The sequence below is a fragment of the Charadrius vociferus genome, unplaced genomic scaffold (genome assembly GCF_000708025.1).
Source record: "Charadrius vociferus isolate BGI_N301 unplaced genomic scaffold, ASM70802v2 scaffold1010, whole genome shotgun sequence".
Taxonomy (NCBI): domain Eukaryota; kingdom Metazoa; phylum Chordata; class Aves; order Charadriiformes; family Charadriidae; genus Charadrius; species Charadrius vociferus.
Genome location: NW_009646217.1, coordinates 159669 through 173283, shown reverse-complemented (window position 1 = coordinate 173283; position 13615 = coordinate 159669).

Genomic DNA, 13615 nt, shown 5'->3' with positions numbered 1-13615 from the left:
AAAGCTCCCTAGTTTGTGTGGTGTTTTTTCTTTGCTCCTAATAGTTCTTACTTTAATAAAAGTATTTCTGTGACTTCTGAAGTATTACAATCCATTTTCCACAGTTGCAGCTGAAAAGGCCAGCACATGTTATGTCCATAATGCTGGGCTTTTTCTCTGGGAATTGCACAATGCTCAATGCTTCTGTGGTCTTGACTCGGTCCCCCCAGAGCAACTAAGACAGCTACTTGTGGAAAGCTGCTGTATAAATCACAAATGAAAGAAACTGATTTTTCTTTACCATTCCATTTTTCTGCAAAATCAGAGATGGTGTTCCTCTTGAGTGGGTGGGAGTAACGTCTGTCTAATGCTTGTGATACCTCACTTTGTTTTCATTTAGTCTGCGTACCTAGATACTGGAGGGGTATACAGAGGATTAATGCTCTGCTACTTTTGAGCCTCAGAATGCAGGTCAGTCTTTGTGACAACTTCTAATAGGTGAGGTTTTTCTACGGAAAAACGGGATGTATTCTGTGGGAGGAGCGATTTTGCACCTTATCTTTAAAATAATGCTATTTCATCTATGGATAACTGATACGATGCCCCTCAGAGACCAAGAGCATGTACATAAGGGGAGCAGTGAGTAGGTAGGAGCTGTTGGGTGTGGTCCTCTGCTAGGTTAGTCATCTTGGAGGCACAAGAGGCTCTGTAGATCTGGCTAGAAGACGCTGGTTTTCTAGTGGCTGGTTGGAGGCTCCCCATTCCCTCTGCCAGTGTATGGGGGGGAAGGAAAAAGCTGGGGGGTCACCTTTGCTTATCTACCTGCTTAACTTTGTTTCTCTGACTCTTAGTAGCTATGCGTACAATAGATTTGCTGGAAGACCTTGAAAATGAAGACTTTGAAATGGAGGTCTCTTCGCAATAGCAGTTTGACGTAAGTGGTAGATTGCCAGTAAATTAGTTGAACTCTTGTTGGGGCTTGAGCTCCTATAAACACATCAGAAGGCTGAGCTTGGCAATGGTTCCATTTTTTGTACAGTTAGCTTGTTGTTCTTTGGGGGTGGTTGGCGTGGGTCAAACAGATACAAACCAAAACACCTACCCTTTTTCTCAGTGGCCAGTCTTGAGTGTGCTTGTAACGAAATCTTACCATTCCACCTGATTTAATTCCATCTGTGGCAATTGCTCTGACTTCTTATTTTGCTTACCTTTTTTTCTTCCGGCATAGTGCTTAAATATAAACTGGCCACCAGTGTAAATATCCATGTGTCTTTTAACCGACTGGTTAAAAATAGGTGGGTTTTGCTTTTCTGCAGAATTTCTTTCACAGTTTTTTCCGCGTTGTTTCCAGCAGGTGGCATTCTTGTTCCTTTTTGTAGAGGTGTTGGGAGAAGAGTTTCTCTGCGGGGTTTGGGGGTTTTTTTTTGGACTTTGTTGCTAAACATATGTAAGTAAAACTGCACCCTAAAATGTAAGTTGTTTCCAAAAAGGATTGGCTATTTACAAAAGGGATGACCTTACCCAAATCTGGAAGGGTGGTTTGCCTTTGTGGCTTTAAATCGTTCTTCTTATTGGAGGTAGGGCTCATTTTTCAAAGAGGTTATCCATATCTGTCTGCGTAGAAATTCTTGTACCTCCCATATGAAGCGTTTGGCAGCTGTTGGTCAGGCTGCTTGACAGATGACTGTCAGGCCACGCTGCTGTAGTTTTGATTGTGAGGTGCTCTGCTCAGAGTTTGATCAGAAAGTTCTTTTTGGGGTAAAGGAAGGCTTCACGCTGCCTTCAGGAGACCTATTAGGTAGTACGTGGAAAAAGCAGTGCTGGTCCACTTGAATAGCCATCTTAACACTTTTTTTTTTTTTTTACTAAGGGCTGTGCTCATACACCTAGCAGAAAGAAGAAAATTAAATCTGTTGCTTTTCAAAGTGAAGAGTTGATGTCACTTGCAAAAATAGTCCAATGTGTTCAGTGATGTTAACTGCCTTAAACATCCCTTTTGGTCCAAATCTTCTTGCATCGGGAATTGGTGATGCGGAGGCTGGTAATGGTAGTTTTTTGCAAGTATGTTCAGAATGGATAAAGTCTGCTCTTTCCCACTCCCCATCCTCCTTCCTCTGTCCTGCAGAAGTTAAAGTTGTAAAGCTTTTTCAGCTCCCTAATACTGATGTATTTTAATTTCTAGTCTGGAGCACCAGGCAAGTTTCAGAAGATAGGTGAGGGTAGGTAATGAAGAAGAAACTTTTTTTTTATGTGTTTCAAATTTGTGGTTTTTTTTCCCCTCCACCACAGAAGATAGGTGAGGGTAGGTAATGAAAAAGAAACAGGTTTTTTTTACGTGTTTCAAATTTGTGGGTTTTTTTCCCCCTCCACCCTTTGCCTTAAGTAATTGATTGTACTGATTACAGATGGTTATGTACTGGCAACATGTCTATGCCAACATGGAATGGGGTAGCAACTTAATCAGTCTGCAGCAGAAGGCTTGATTATTTATGACAAGTTTTACCTAGATGGTTTTTTTTTCTAATGGGGAAAAAAAAAAAAGAATCATGTTGCGTAAGCTCCTCATCTGCAATATGTCTAGCTTCATTAGCCCAAGCACAGCATCCTCTGCAAGTACATCACTTATGCTGTAACCTTTTTCCGCTTGGAGTTTACGCTGAGGATACGTGCTTGCGTGAGCGAAAAAGATCAAGCCATGGGGGTGGGCTTTGTTTTGAGGACCTGACTGTTAATTTGTGTGCCTCTCAAATGGATCGCGAGCAGTTGATTAACACTCCGAGTTTTAGCAAAAGGTGGGATACTATTTTACAGGAACGTTGCTTCACCCTGCAAATAACGTTTTGTACCTGTGTGTTTTTATTAGTGTTTTTATTAGTAATGAATAGGAGCAAGGAGTGTTTTTATTAGTAATGAATTACATATACAAGGAACACTATGAGATATTAAAGTAGTTTTGTGTTGTGACTCAAAAGGAACAACGTAAAGGTAAGATACCTGTTGGTTTAGAAAAGCAAGGCTTGTGATTTCGTTTGCACAGGTTTCTTGGTCTCCTCCATTTTTTTTCTTGGCTTATTTCAAAGACTTTAGTATCCATTATGGAAAAAAAGTAGACCTGCCCTTTTGAAGATGGGTGGCTTTTAAAAAAAGTGACGCTTAAGCGTTAACGTACGGCTGAACTTAAATCATAAGCTCTCAGATGGCTGAGTGTACTTCCAGAGAATGAAAGCGTGGAATAATAAACATTACTGCAGAAATCTATACTTTGAGAATTTGAACACTATGGCAATACTGTGATTCTGAACCTCTAGAAGCCAGGTGAGAAAGTAGCTCATGAACTTAGCAAATTTTCAGCTGCGTTTGTTCAAGTGTAATCCTGTGGTTCCGAGTACGTGGTGTTATGCTACTGATTGATAAAGTAATAACGCCCCTGGTCTGTGCAATACTGCAATAGCGTTATACAAGCTGTTGAGCAGATTGTGACTTTTATCCTGAAATGCTTGATTGACACGCAGGGGAGATGAAAGGGAGGAAGACAACACGAGATTATTCCCCTTTAATAAGCTTAGTCCCAAAACATGCTCAATGGGAATTGTACATGTGGTTCCTGTGCCAATATGCCTTCGAAACCAGTTTAAACGTTACAGTAAGCATAACTAAAATGGCATCGCTGGCTTCTAGAAATTAATCCTAGTGTACTCATTGCAAAGCGTAGAGTTGTAATGCTTTAGTGGTTTCTGATTAGTTAGAGCAGTGTATAAATAGGTTATCTGTCCTGAACTAAAAGTTCTTCTAAGTCCTGTATAATAAGAGGCACCCTTTTTATCAGGCTTTCTGTTAATGAATACTTAATACTCCTTTGGTAGGTAATTAGAGCACAGATCTTCTATCAAAAGCAAAATGACAGTAACTCAGGACCTGGTGACCCAAATATGCGGTGACGTGAGAAAGGACGTGTTAGAAGGCATTGACCGGTCCATGTTACCTGCAGTAAGTGAAAGCGTATTTGAAGCGAGTTACTCCGTAGTGAAAGGTACTGTAGGCAAACCCGTTGCGCGTACTTGGGCATGACAGCACATTCTCTTGGTTCCTGCAGAGCAGCTCACAAGTTACTAAATGTTATCTCCTGTGAAGAAGCCATACCTTGCTGTGCCCGCTTGGCCCTCAGAAACAAGGGGGAGACGCCTGGGAGGGTGGCTGGAAGGACCAGACCATCTTCCCATATACCACACAAGTGATAGGAGGCTGATCGCTGTGCCCTAGTTCTCTCTCAAAGGGCTTTGTGTTTTTCAGCACGTTTACCCTTCATTCTCTCCCGTCTAATTCTTAGCAGCACAATCCAAGCTATGCTGAATTTGCTTGGCAGCTTAATTTCAACTAAAAATATTGAGTGGGGAAATACTGGGTTATAACATTTGAGGTCACAGCCATTATGCCTCTAAAAGCGTGCTCTTACTGATGGTAAGAAAGGAGGAGTTGATGTATGGGGCTTGGAATCCCCACTCTTTATGAGTACTGAAAAAGTTCACTGAGGTTCCTTGTGGAAAAAAGGGAGTGCTGCAATACACTTAGTAATGGAGATGATGTACGATTGCTTTTAAAATTGTCTTATATGAAACTGCTGTTAGTTTAACTAAGGAGAAGCAGGCAATGAACTCGGATTCACAGTTAGTGCATACAGAAACATTTGCCCAAACAAGGAAGAAATTGCCATAGAGGCATGCGTGCGGTTGTGGGGAATGAAGGGTTTAGGCTGACGCTCAACCTAAACCTAGACTTGTACGGGAATTATTTGCACTCAAAAAACCTTTGAATCTGTATAGGTCAAACTGAGTTCATGAGGCTTTTGCTGTAAATTATGGCACGGAGGTGAAGTTAGAAGAGCAGGACAGGGATGTTACAAATGCCATATTCAAAACTGATGCAGGAAAGATTAGCATCTCCATACCCCCGGGGGTTTTCCAGGGTGCTATCGGTTAGAATTAGCTCCAGCCCCACAGTTGCTGTTCTGCTGTACTGTAGCTGAGCGTATTCTTGGAAAGGTCAAGTAAAGGCATCCTTGTACACCTGAATTTAACTTGTCGGGTATAGACACCGATTTTAATTTTCCCAGGGACAGAGCTGCCAAGTTGTGTTGTCTGTCTGTTGCTGCTCTGAAAATTAGGCTGGTCTAAGATATCGGGCTGAGCGCTTCATTTGAAGTATACAAAAATGCTCGGCTAAGCACAAAGCCCATCCGGAGGATGTCACTGGTGAAGTTTGTTTAAAAAATCTAATTGTGCCTACAAAGGGTAAGATGTTTCTAAACGTTGAGACAGGCATTATGAATGATTACATTCATTTTATTTTTTTTTTATAGTACCGTTGGTATTGTCAGCCTCCCGACTTTGGGTGAAGCTAATACCGTAACCTAAATCCTGTCCGTATGGTAGAACTTGCATTGACTTAAATAGGACAGAGGAAAGAAACGGTAATTTCTGTCTGTACAAAGCTTCATCCCACTACTACATGAAGGGGGAGCTCTCAGAGGGAATTCAAGATGTTGTACCTTGCAGGGCTGACGTTCAGTGCGTGTGCAAGTAGTTTAAATGTTGGAGGGGAGTGCTATGGCGTTCAGGTGGAAAACTGGTTTGAGAGGAGAGCAATGTCCTTACTTCCTAGCACCGTTCTTAGAAAATAGGGTTTGTATGCCATGAGGATAAGCAGCATGGGAATCGGTCCGTAAGGGATTTGGATTAGCATCCTCCTGAGAGGAGGAGGCTTCACGGGAGACTTGATTTGCGTCTGCTTGTTGACTTTTAAGGTTTAGTACTGTCTTACATCAGTGGCCTTCAATATAAGCTGGTTTTTAGGGTTACCTTTACCCCTAGTGGGTAGCGTTCTACCCTTTAAGCAAAGACCACCCGCTCTTTTGTGAAGGTTTTGAGAACAAAGATCAGCCTTTCTGCTACAACTGCCTGTGAAAAACGTGAAAGTAAGGGGAAGAGTATTTAATTTCTTAGAGTCAAATCCTGTTAAATTAAACATGAAGTTCTTCAGCTCCAAGAGTACTTGGAAAACAAGGGGGGAAAACCCAGTCTTCCCAAATTGCCAGGTACTGGGAAATGCTGCATCAAGACTAACTATTACTGCGCATGGCGACTGTGCAATACCACGTTGTTTTGGTCACTGGCAGAGCTAGAGAGGTGTGCGTAAGGGGCTGTGGCACTTGGAAGCTTTGGTGTGATCCTCAGTGGGGTTGCAGGTCTTTTTGTGAGCCTGTATGTTGTTCTCGTGGGCATATTTATATTAGAAACCTGTCCTGATGGTGTTTATTTGCAACTAGAGTTGGGAAGGTCTTTATATTGTTGAAGTGGAGAAACACTTAGGGGTACTGTTCTCTCAGCCTCAAGAAGGTGTTTAAAAAAAAAAACCCCAACTAACCTAAAGTGTAAATATTTTCAGTAAAAAGGGTAGTGATTAAAAACACTTTGTTCTTTCCTGAAAGCTTCGTCTTGCCAGCAGGAGGAGTCCTGCGATTACGTTGCTAGCAGCATGCACTGAGTCACTGGGCGGACATGAAAGAGAAGTAAGGCAAAACTTTTTTCTTTAAGATGCCCCTTGTACAAAGTCAGGTAAACTTCATTTCCCAGCATTAGTAAAATTGGTTACGAGAAGACAAATCTGGAAGTGACCTGTACGCAGCTTTCCTAAAAGATGGCATGCTAAAAAGGGAGACAGTGACCTTATGCTAGAGGTGCCCTGTGAAAAATAAACCTTTATGCGAGCGACTTGGAATCCCTGTAAGCATGGTTCCTGTAACAGGGCTTTCCCAAGCCCTCCTGCTTTCAGCTCCCAAGGTTTGATTGGGATGGGGATGGATTTTGGGGACTGGGACAGTAAGATAAAATCATCCTGGTAGAAGCTAAGTATACACGTGTGCTATGTAGTAGAAAGACATTTACTATTTCTGAGGTTTCTGGAAACGCCAGCCGGATTTACTACCAACGTGCTGCCTGGTGGCCTTAGTATTTTGTCTGCAGTTCTGCTGGAAAGCTGCACTGCTCGAGTGCGGTCAATCTTATGCTTCCCCAAAACTACAGACCGGGTCTGTGTGTGCTGCGTAGCATGTGTAAGTGCACATCTGCATTGGCTATACCAAGCCGCAGTGCGGGCACCCCTGCGTGAAGAGAAGTGAAGTCATTTCGTGCTGGGCGCTCGGTTTGCAGGAGGGTCACTTGTCTGCTTCACAGGGGCTTTCCAACAGGATTGCGAGTAGAGGAGAAGGCAGAGAAAGCACAAGTTGTTCATATTTCAAGAAAACTAGTTTTATTATGTTTAATATGTTGTGGCTTTTCTTTTTTTTTTTTTTTTTTTTCAAAATCCTTACGAGCATCCATTGTCAATAGATAGTGGCATGAAAGAGAAATTTTTTTTTTAATGGGCTTATCTCATTGTGTTTTAAAAACGCTTATTAACAAAATCTGTAGTATTACATGTAGTGCATAAAGATGGTGTCTTATTCCTTGCCTGTGTGCAGAGACATTGGGAAAAGATTTAATTTTCTTTATTTCGGTAGCGATTTTTGGTCTTTAACATGATGTGAAGGGGTGAAATATCTCCTAGATGTAGAGCTGACGAAAAGCAAATTCTTCTTAAAATGAGTCAGAGTGGCCTGCAAATGGTCTTTTCCTTTCCAAAGCCTTTGTAAAAAAGGTGTTGTAAGGGCTACCTCTCAAGTTGGAGATTTTGGAACTAAAATAAAAGACAGCCGTTGTGTCCTTGTGTGTGTCTATTGAGCTATGGACACTTAGGTATTTTAAAAGTGGATTTTCATGTTTCTGAGGGAGATTGACCAAGTGGAGAGAAGGTCAAAGAAATAATCTTGGAAGACTAACTTAAGGCATCGTGTTTAAAAAAAAAAATAAAAAAAAAATCTGTCCTTTCCAAAGGCGTGTATTGATAAATAAAGCCGTTTTGCTTGCCTCTGGCAAAAGGCTGACCGAAATACAATTCATGGTAGTCAAAGATGGCTAGGTTGTATCAGGCTTCATGCTGCATGAGAGAGAATTTAATCTAGCCTTATCCCAGCATCAGAATATTATGAAAGGAAGCCGTTTTCTCTTTGGCCAGATAAAACCCGTTCGGTTCTTGATCTCACACTTAGATTAGAAGAAATCCTTTCTTTTTTAAATTAAAGAAATAAATCCTTCATCCTTCCGGGTAATACAATACCATCTGTAAACAACCACGAACACATTAAAGTCAAGCCAAGCTTCTCATCAATGACAGTGTCTTGACACGTTAGGGAATGGGTGTTAAGTCCTTTCCCAAAAACCTTGTGCCACTTCATATGGCGTTTGTTTACTTTTCATGTAAGAACTGTGAATATTGCACAGTTGCAGGCTCTGGCACACTATTGTTCTGTGCCAAGCAAAACATCCACCGGTAGAGATTTTCATTCAACTTTGACAGGGTTTGCTGCTTGGAATTCAGCAAAGCACTGTTATCAAAGAAGAATTTGTTTTGCTCTTTAATATTGATAAGGAGACTTGCACCTGGTGTGCACTTTTTAACTCCAGGGAAGGGAAGAAGGTACAGCGTAATTTTGTTTTTCATGGATTGTTTGTACCTGTAGCTATTTCTTCCTTTATCCTCGATTTTCTCTATGGAGAAAGCCACCGTCTTTTTTTTTTTCCTCCCAGAGATGCTAAAAGTTCTGCTCAGTGCCAGTGCAGCACTGACACTGTTACTCATTGAAGAAAGTCAAGTTTGTTATACCACTCTCTGCACTTCAACAGATCAGCTTATTCTTAAAGAAGACGGAGCAGAAATAGACCAAGATGCCAAAAAAAAATCAGCTATGGTGAAATTCTGTTCACAGGACCGGCTGGAAATCTGAACAATAGAAGAAGGAAGAGCTGTGCAGAAGGTAGATTCTCGTCTCCTGTTTATATTTTACCGCAGAAGAGCAATGACCAGTTTAACCAGAAGTTAGAAGTCAAAGTGATTAAATGTAATTAAGGTGTATAAAAATAATTTACATAGCATTTCTGTATTGTAGCAGCCTTAAAGAAAGGAGGATGTATTTAGATCAGGTAAAATCTGGGAGAATTTTTAACTGTAGGAACTGAAGCATGAGGGATTCTGGAAGTGGGGAATTCACAGAAAAATCCATTTCATAATTGTCTACTTGTCAGGGTTCCTTAATTGTCCTAGAAAGCAGCTGGCTTGATACGAGTAGAGGACTACATCTGACTCGTCTTCTATCTGACAAGTTCCTATATGAAGATCGCAGTCTTCTTTGGAAAGCATAACCCTCAGATTTCCGAGTATGGACCGCGTAGGCTAAATTCCAAGAAATTCACAAGATCCTGAGAGGAGACCTCAGCTAGCAGAGCTGAAATGAGACGGATCGTTTTCAGAAATGTGTTTCTTCAACTATTCTGCGTAAGTCTGTGCCAGCACATGTCCGGCTTTCAACGAGCATAAGTTATGTCTGGCTCAAATCACTCAAACCAGTGATTTGCATGCCAAACTGAGAAATGGATCCTTAACACCAAGGTGCAGAAGGCTGACCTCTGCCTGGGGATTTGACAAAAGGATGATTAAAAACGGTTTATTCCTGCAACCTCAGTGACTTTTTGTGCCGCTAGTTCCAAGATCCGTGGCTGCAGTTGACAGTTGGGCTGTTGCTTTGCAAGATGCGCCCTTCAAGCTTTCAACCTTAGAACAATTTCGTATTTCTCTACGCAGTCTGAAGCTTATTCTCTAATTTTGTCTGCTGTTAACTTGTAAATAGACTCAGAACAGTAATTCTTGTTTTTATACTGAATTAGGAGTTTTAAGCAAAAAGAGGTGAAGGACAAAACTTTGAATTCTTGAAACAGTGTGGGAGGCCTTGGTGCAAAACTTGAGGAATGTTTTCTTTTAAGTGCATATTTTCTTCTCCAGAGGGGAAAGCTCGTCATTCATATTGTGGAACGAGTAGATTTCCAGAACTATGTAAATTGTGGATCTTTAGTTCTTCTGACTTTAACAGCTTCTTTGGAAAAGTGTTAACATTCATGTAAGTTACTTTTACGGTCATCTCAAATGATTTAAAACCTGTAACACCATCTGCCCTGACAGATAGTGGCGAAGTACCCATTCTCTCCCTGTGATAGTGGCGAAATACCCGTTCTCTCCCTGTGATAGAAAAATCTACTTTTTCGGATCTGGTGAGACCAGAATGTTGTGAATTCTGACCCAAAAAAAGTGTTTTGCTTCTCTGTGTGGGTACATTGGCGAGGCAGGAAGGTATTGACTTCAACCTTTGCTGTTCTCCTGTGTTGCACCAGGACTTGCGTTACGGTCTGAAATAACTTTATGTAGGAATGGATTTCCTCGGGGGATCGCGTATCTTCTGTTGCTCTGCTTGGACCTTTCTTTTCTTCCCTGCTGGCTATTAACACGCCTTAAGGAGATGCTTTGGTTAGCTTTGAGGTCTCCTGAACTTCCTTCTTCAATCCCTTGGTTTCTTCAAGGGCTTTAGGGTTAGTAGCGTGTAGTGGTAGGACCCAGCAGGACATAGCACGGAGGGAAATGCGTCACAGCAGAAGGGCTGGAGCTGGTGGGCATAGGCCAGAGCTGGAATATAGAGTATTACTGAGGGGGTGACTCTGGTAGCAGACAGACCTTGCTGAATGGGTATGGATGGAGATAAAATTAGTAAAAAAACCACACAGAGTGCGAGGAAGCGTAGCAGGTCTGACCTCCTTCAACCTGATTTCATTTGTTCGGGTGGTTTGAGGGTGGGAAACAGCATTCTTATCAAAGGAGTTGGATGCTGGCAGTATGTCTGTTCTCTGCTCCCAGAAAGCAAAACTTTGTTGCTTTGTGGCTGTGTAGGGTGTCCGCAGTCGTGAACTGTGCGGCGGGACCTGTTGGAAGAAAGCTGGAGAAATGACAAAGGCAAACTGGTGGCATGGGAATGATGAGCAGGCCGGCACTCCGGAGATGGGGAGAAAAGGAAGAGGGAAGGAGAATCAAGTGCAGAACAGCAGAAAGGGAGGTAGGAGGAATAGGGAGGGGGAAGCTGCAGCTGAACAAGGGAAAGAAATTGTAAAAGCATAGAGAATAGTAGCAGAAAGGTGGACGGCAACATAAATTAGTCAAAAAATGTGCAGGTAGGCAATTTGCTTTGTGGCTTCCTTCTGTATGTGCATCTTCATCCTGAAGAAAAGGGTGGAGGGAAAATGAAACGGACTGGGATGCAACTGAGCACAGCAATGAAAAGTACAAGTGAAAGGAAAAGGCTAAGGGAACTGACCTCCCAAGTACCCTTTCCATTTAGTAATAATCGCTTATTTCTGTCTTTTTCTATCTTACCTAGTAGGGAAGGTCCTATGTTGTGTCTGTTAATGCATTGGTAAGAATCACAAACTCACCGAGAGCATGAGAGTGTGATTAATTTTTCTTTCAACTGTAATGTGGAGTGGTGTCAATCAAAAATACCTTCTCTTACTGGATTATGCTGCCTCTTGGAGCCTTTCTCCCGCACTGCCTGAAACGCTCAGATGTCAGAGGCTGTGTTTCTGCACCTCTTCAGATGATCCAAAGCTAAAAGCCAGGCTGCTCTGCAGCAGTAATTTGAAAGGAGCTGTGCATTTTGGCAAGGGGATTACATGGCAAGAAAATATTGGCAGCGTTGTCTTGGGTTTACTGGTAGTTAACAGAAAATGAGGAGAGGAGGCAACCAGAGCTGTTCCACTGAGGCGCTGCTTTGTTGAACGTGCACCTGGTATAAGTGTCTCTACGTGGTTTGGACTCTCTGGTGAGACCCCACCTGGAGTACTGCGTCCAGTCCTGGAGCCCACAACATAGGAAAGACGTGGACCTGTTGGAGCCGGTCCAGAGGAGGGCCACAAAGATGATCAGAGTGCTGGAGCCCCTCTGCTGTGAGGACAGGCTGAGAGAGGTGGGGGGGTTCAGCCTGGAGAAGAGAAGGCTCCAGGAAGACCTCAGAGCCCCTTCCAGTCTCTAAAGGGGCTCCAGAAAAGCTGGGGAGGGACTTTTTGCAGGGGCATGTAGTGATAGGATGAGGGGGAATGGCTTCAAACTGGAAGAAGGTAGATTTAGATTAGATATTAGGAAGGAACGTTTCACTGCGCGGGTGGTGAGCCCCTGGGGCAGGTTGCCCCGAGAAGCTGTGGCTGCCCCATCCCTGGAGGGGTTCAAGGCCAGGTTGGATGGGGCTTGGAGCAACCTGGGCTGGGGGGAGGTGTCCCTGCCCAGGGCAGGGGGTAGAACTGGATCATCTTCAAAGTCCTTTCCAACCTAAACCGTTCTATGACTTCACACATCTGTTAAGTTAGTGAACCCTCTATGTGCCTGGCTCTTCTTACTATGAAATATTTGAATTACATGAAATATTTGGTTTGGTTAGTGTTTTGTGTTTGCAGTGGTAGTTATTATGTCTCTCTCCTCCTATTTTTATAAAAAGTACCTCCTGCTAATAGCTAATGAGAAATAACTCGGTAAAGCACTGAGGAACTCATCATGCAAATTGCCGTTTGAATCTTGGATCGGCGCCACGCTGTACATTTCGCTTCTCACATTTGTTGCTGGAATTGCAGTACTGTAATTAATGGCATACAAGCCTGGGAAAAAAAAAAATTGACCTCCAACTCGGGAGTTCAAGATTGTAGTGTTCATTAGAAAGTGAATCAAAATTGAACAGATTGAATTACTATGAGGAATTACTATTAAATTTAGCTGGCATCGCTGCATTTAATCAGACAGGCTTTGTTTAAAGCAGGCGGGGGAAAAAAGGCTGCAGCGGTCCAGCCTTGTACGACTGACTGGCTGCTCCGTGATAACTGGGATGCTGCTCCGAAGCAGGTACATGGAAATGAGCTGAAAAAGATGATTACGTTCGTAGGCTGGTGAAAGTAGAATCGCTTTTCTGGTCCATTTTAGCTTTGGGTTTTTGCACGTAGCAGTGGATGTGACTTCAGAACACATTTTCTTTATCCCGCGATTTAAGAGGAACGCAACTTTAATACTGCAGGTAATCTTGGAAAAGTTGGTTCCGCTATTTTGAGCTGGACTATAATGGGTGAAATAGCACGTTTTTAAGCACTGGCCCGCAGCTGGCAAGTGCCGGGGGGACTGTGTGCCTGGGGAAATGCCTCAAGGAAGAAAATGTTAAAAAATGTTAAAATGGGAAGAGTGAAGCTCGGGCTTTGGTAGTTTTTTCTTAGCATGAATGCTGGATTAGTAATTGCTGATGTTTCCGTCTTCTTTGGGAGAGGCAACGGGTGAAAAACGAAGGGACTGAAATTGAAGGGAGAAATTGAAAGATTCTTTCAACGTGGACCAACGTGAGGAGAAAACGGTCTTTTTTGTAACCAAAGTCTACCCCTTTGATTGTGTTTGTTTTGGTTTTGTTTTTTTTTTTTTATTTAATCCTGCGAACAAAAGTGACATCCAACCACAACTAATGAAAAGCTCCAAAACCGCGGGAGATGCCCACTTCTCCGTTCCAGCCCCTCTATTTATGACCGGGATCGTCTCGTCCCGTCCCCCGCAGCTCTCGGCCATCATCCCTTCGACCCTTCATAACGCCTTTGCTTTCCCAAACCCCCTCCCGCCGCCGGGACGGGTTCCGCCTTTACCG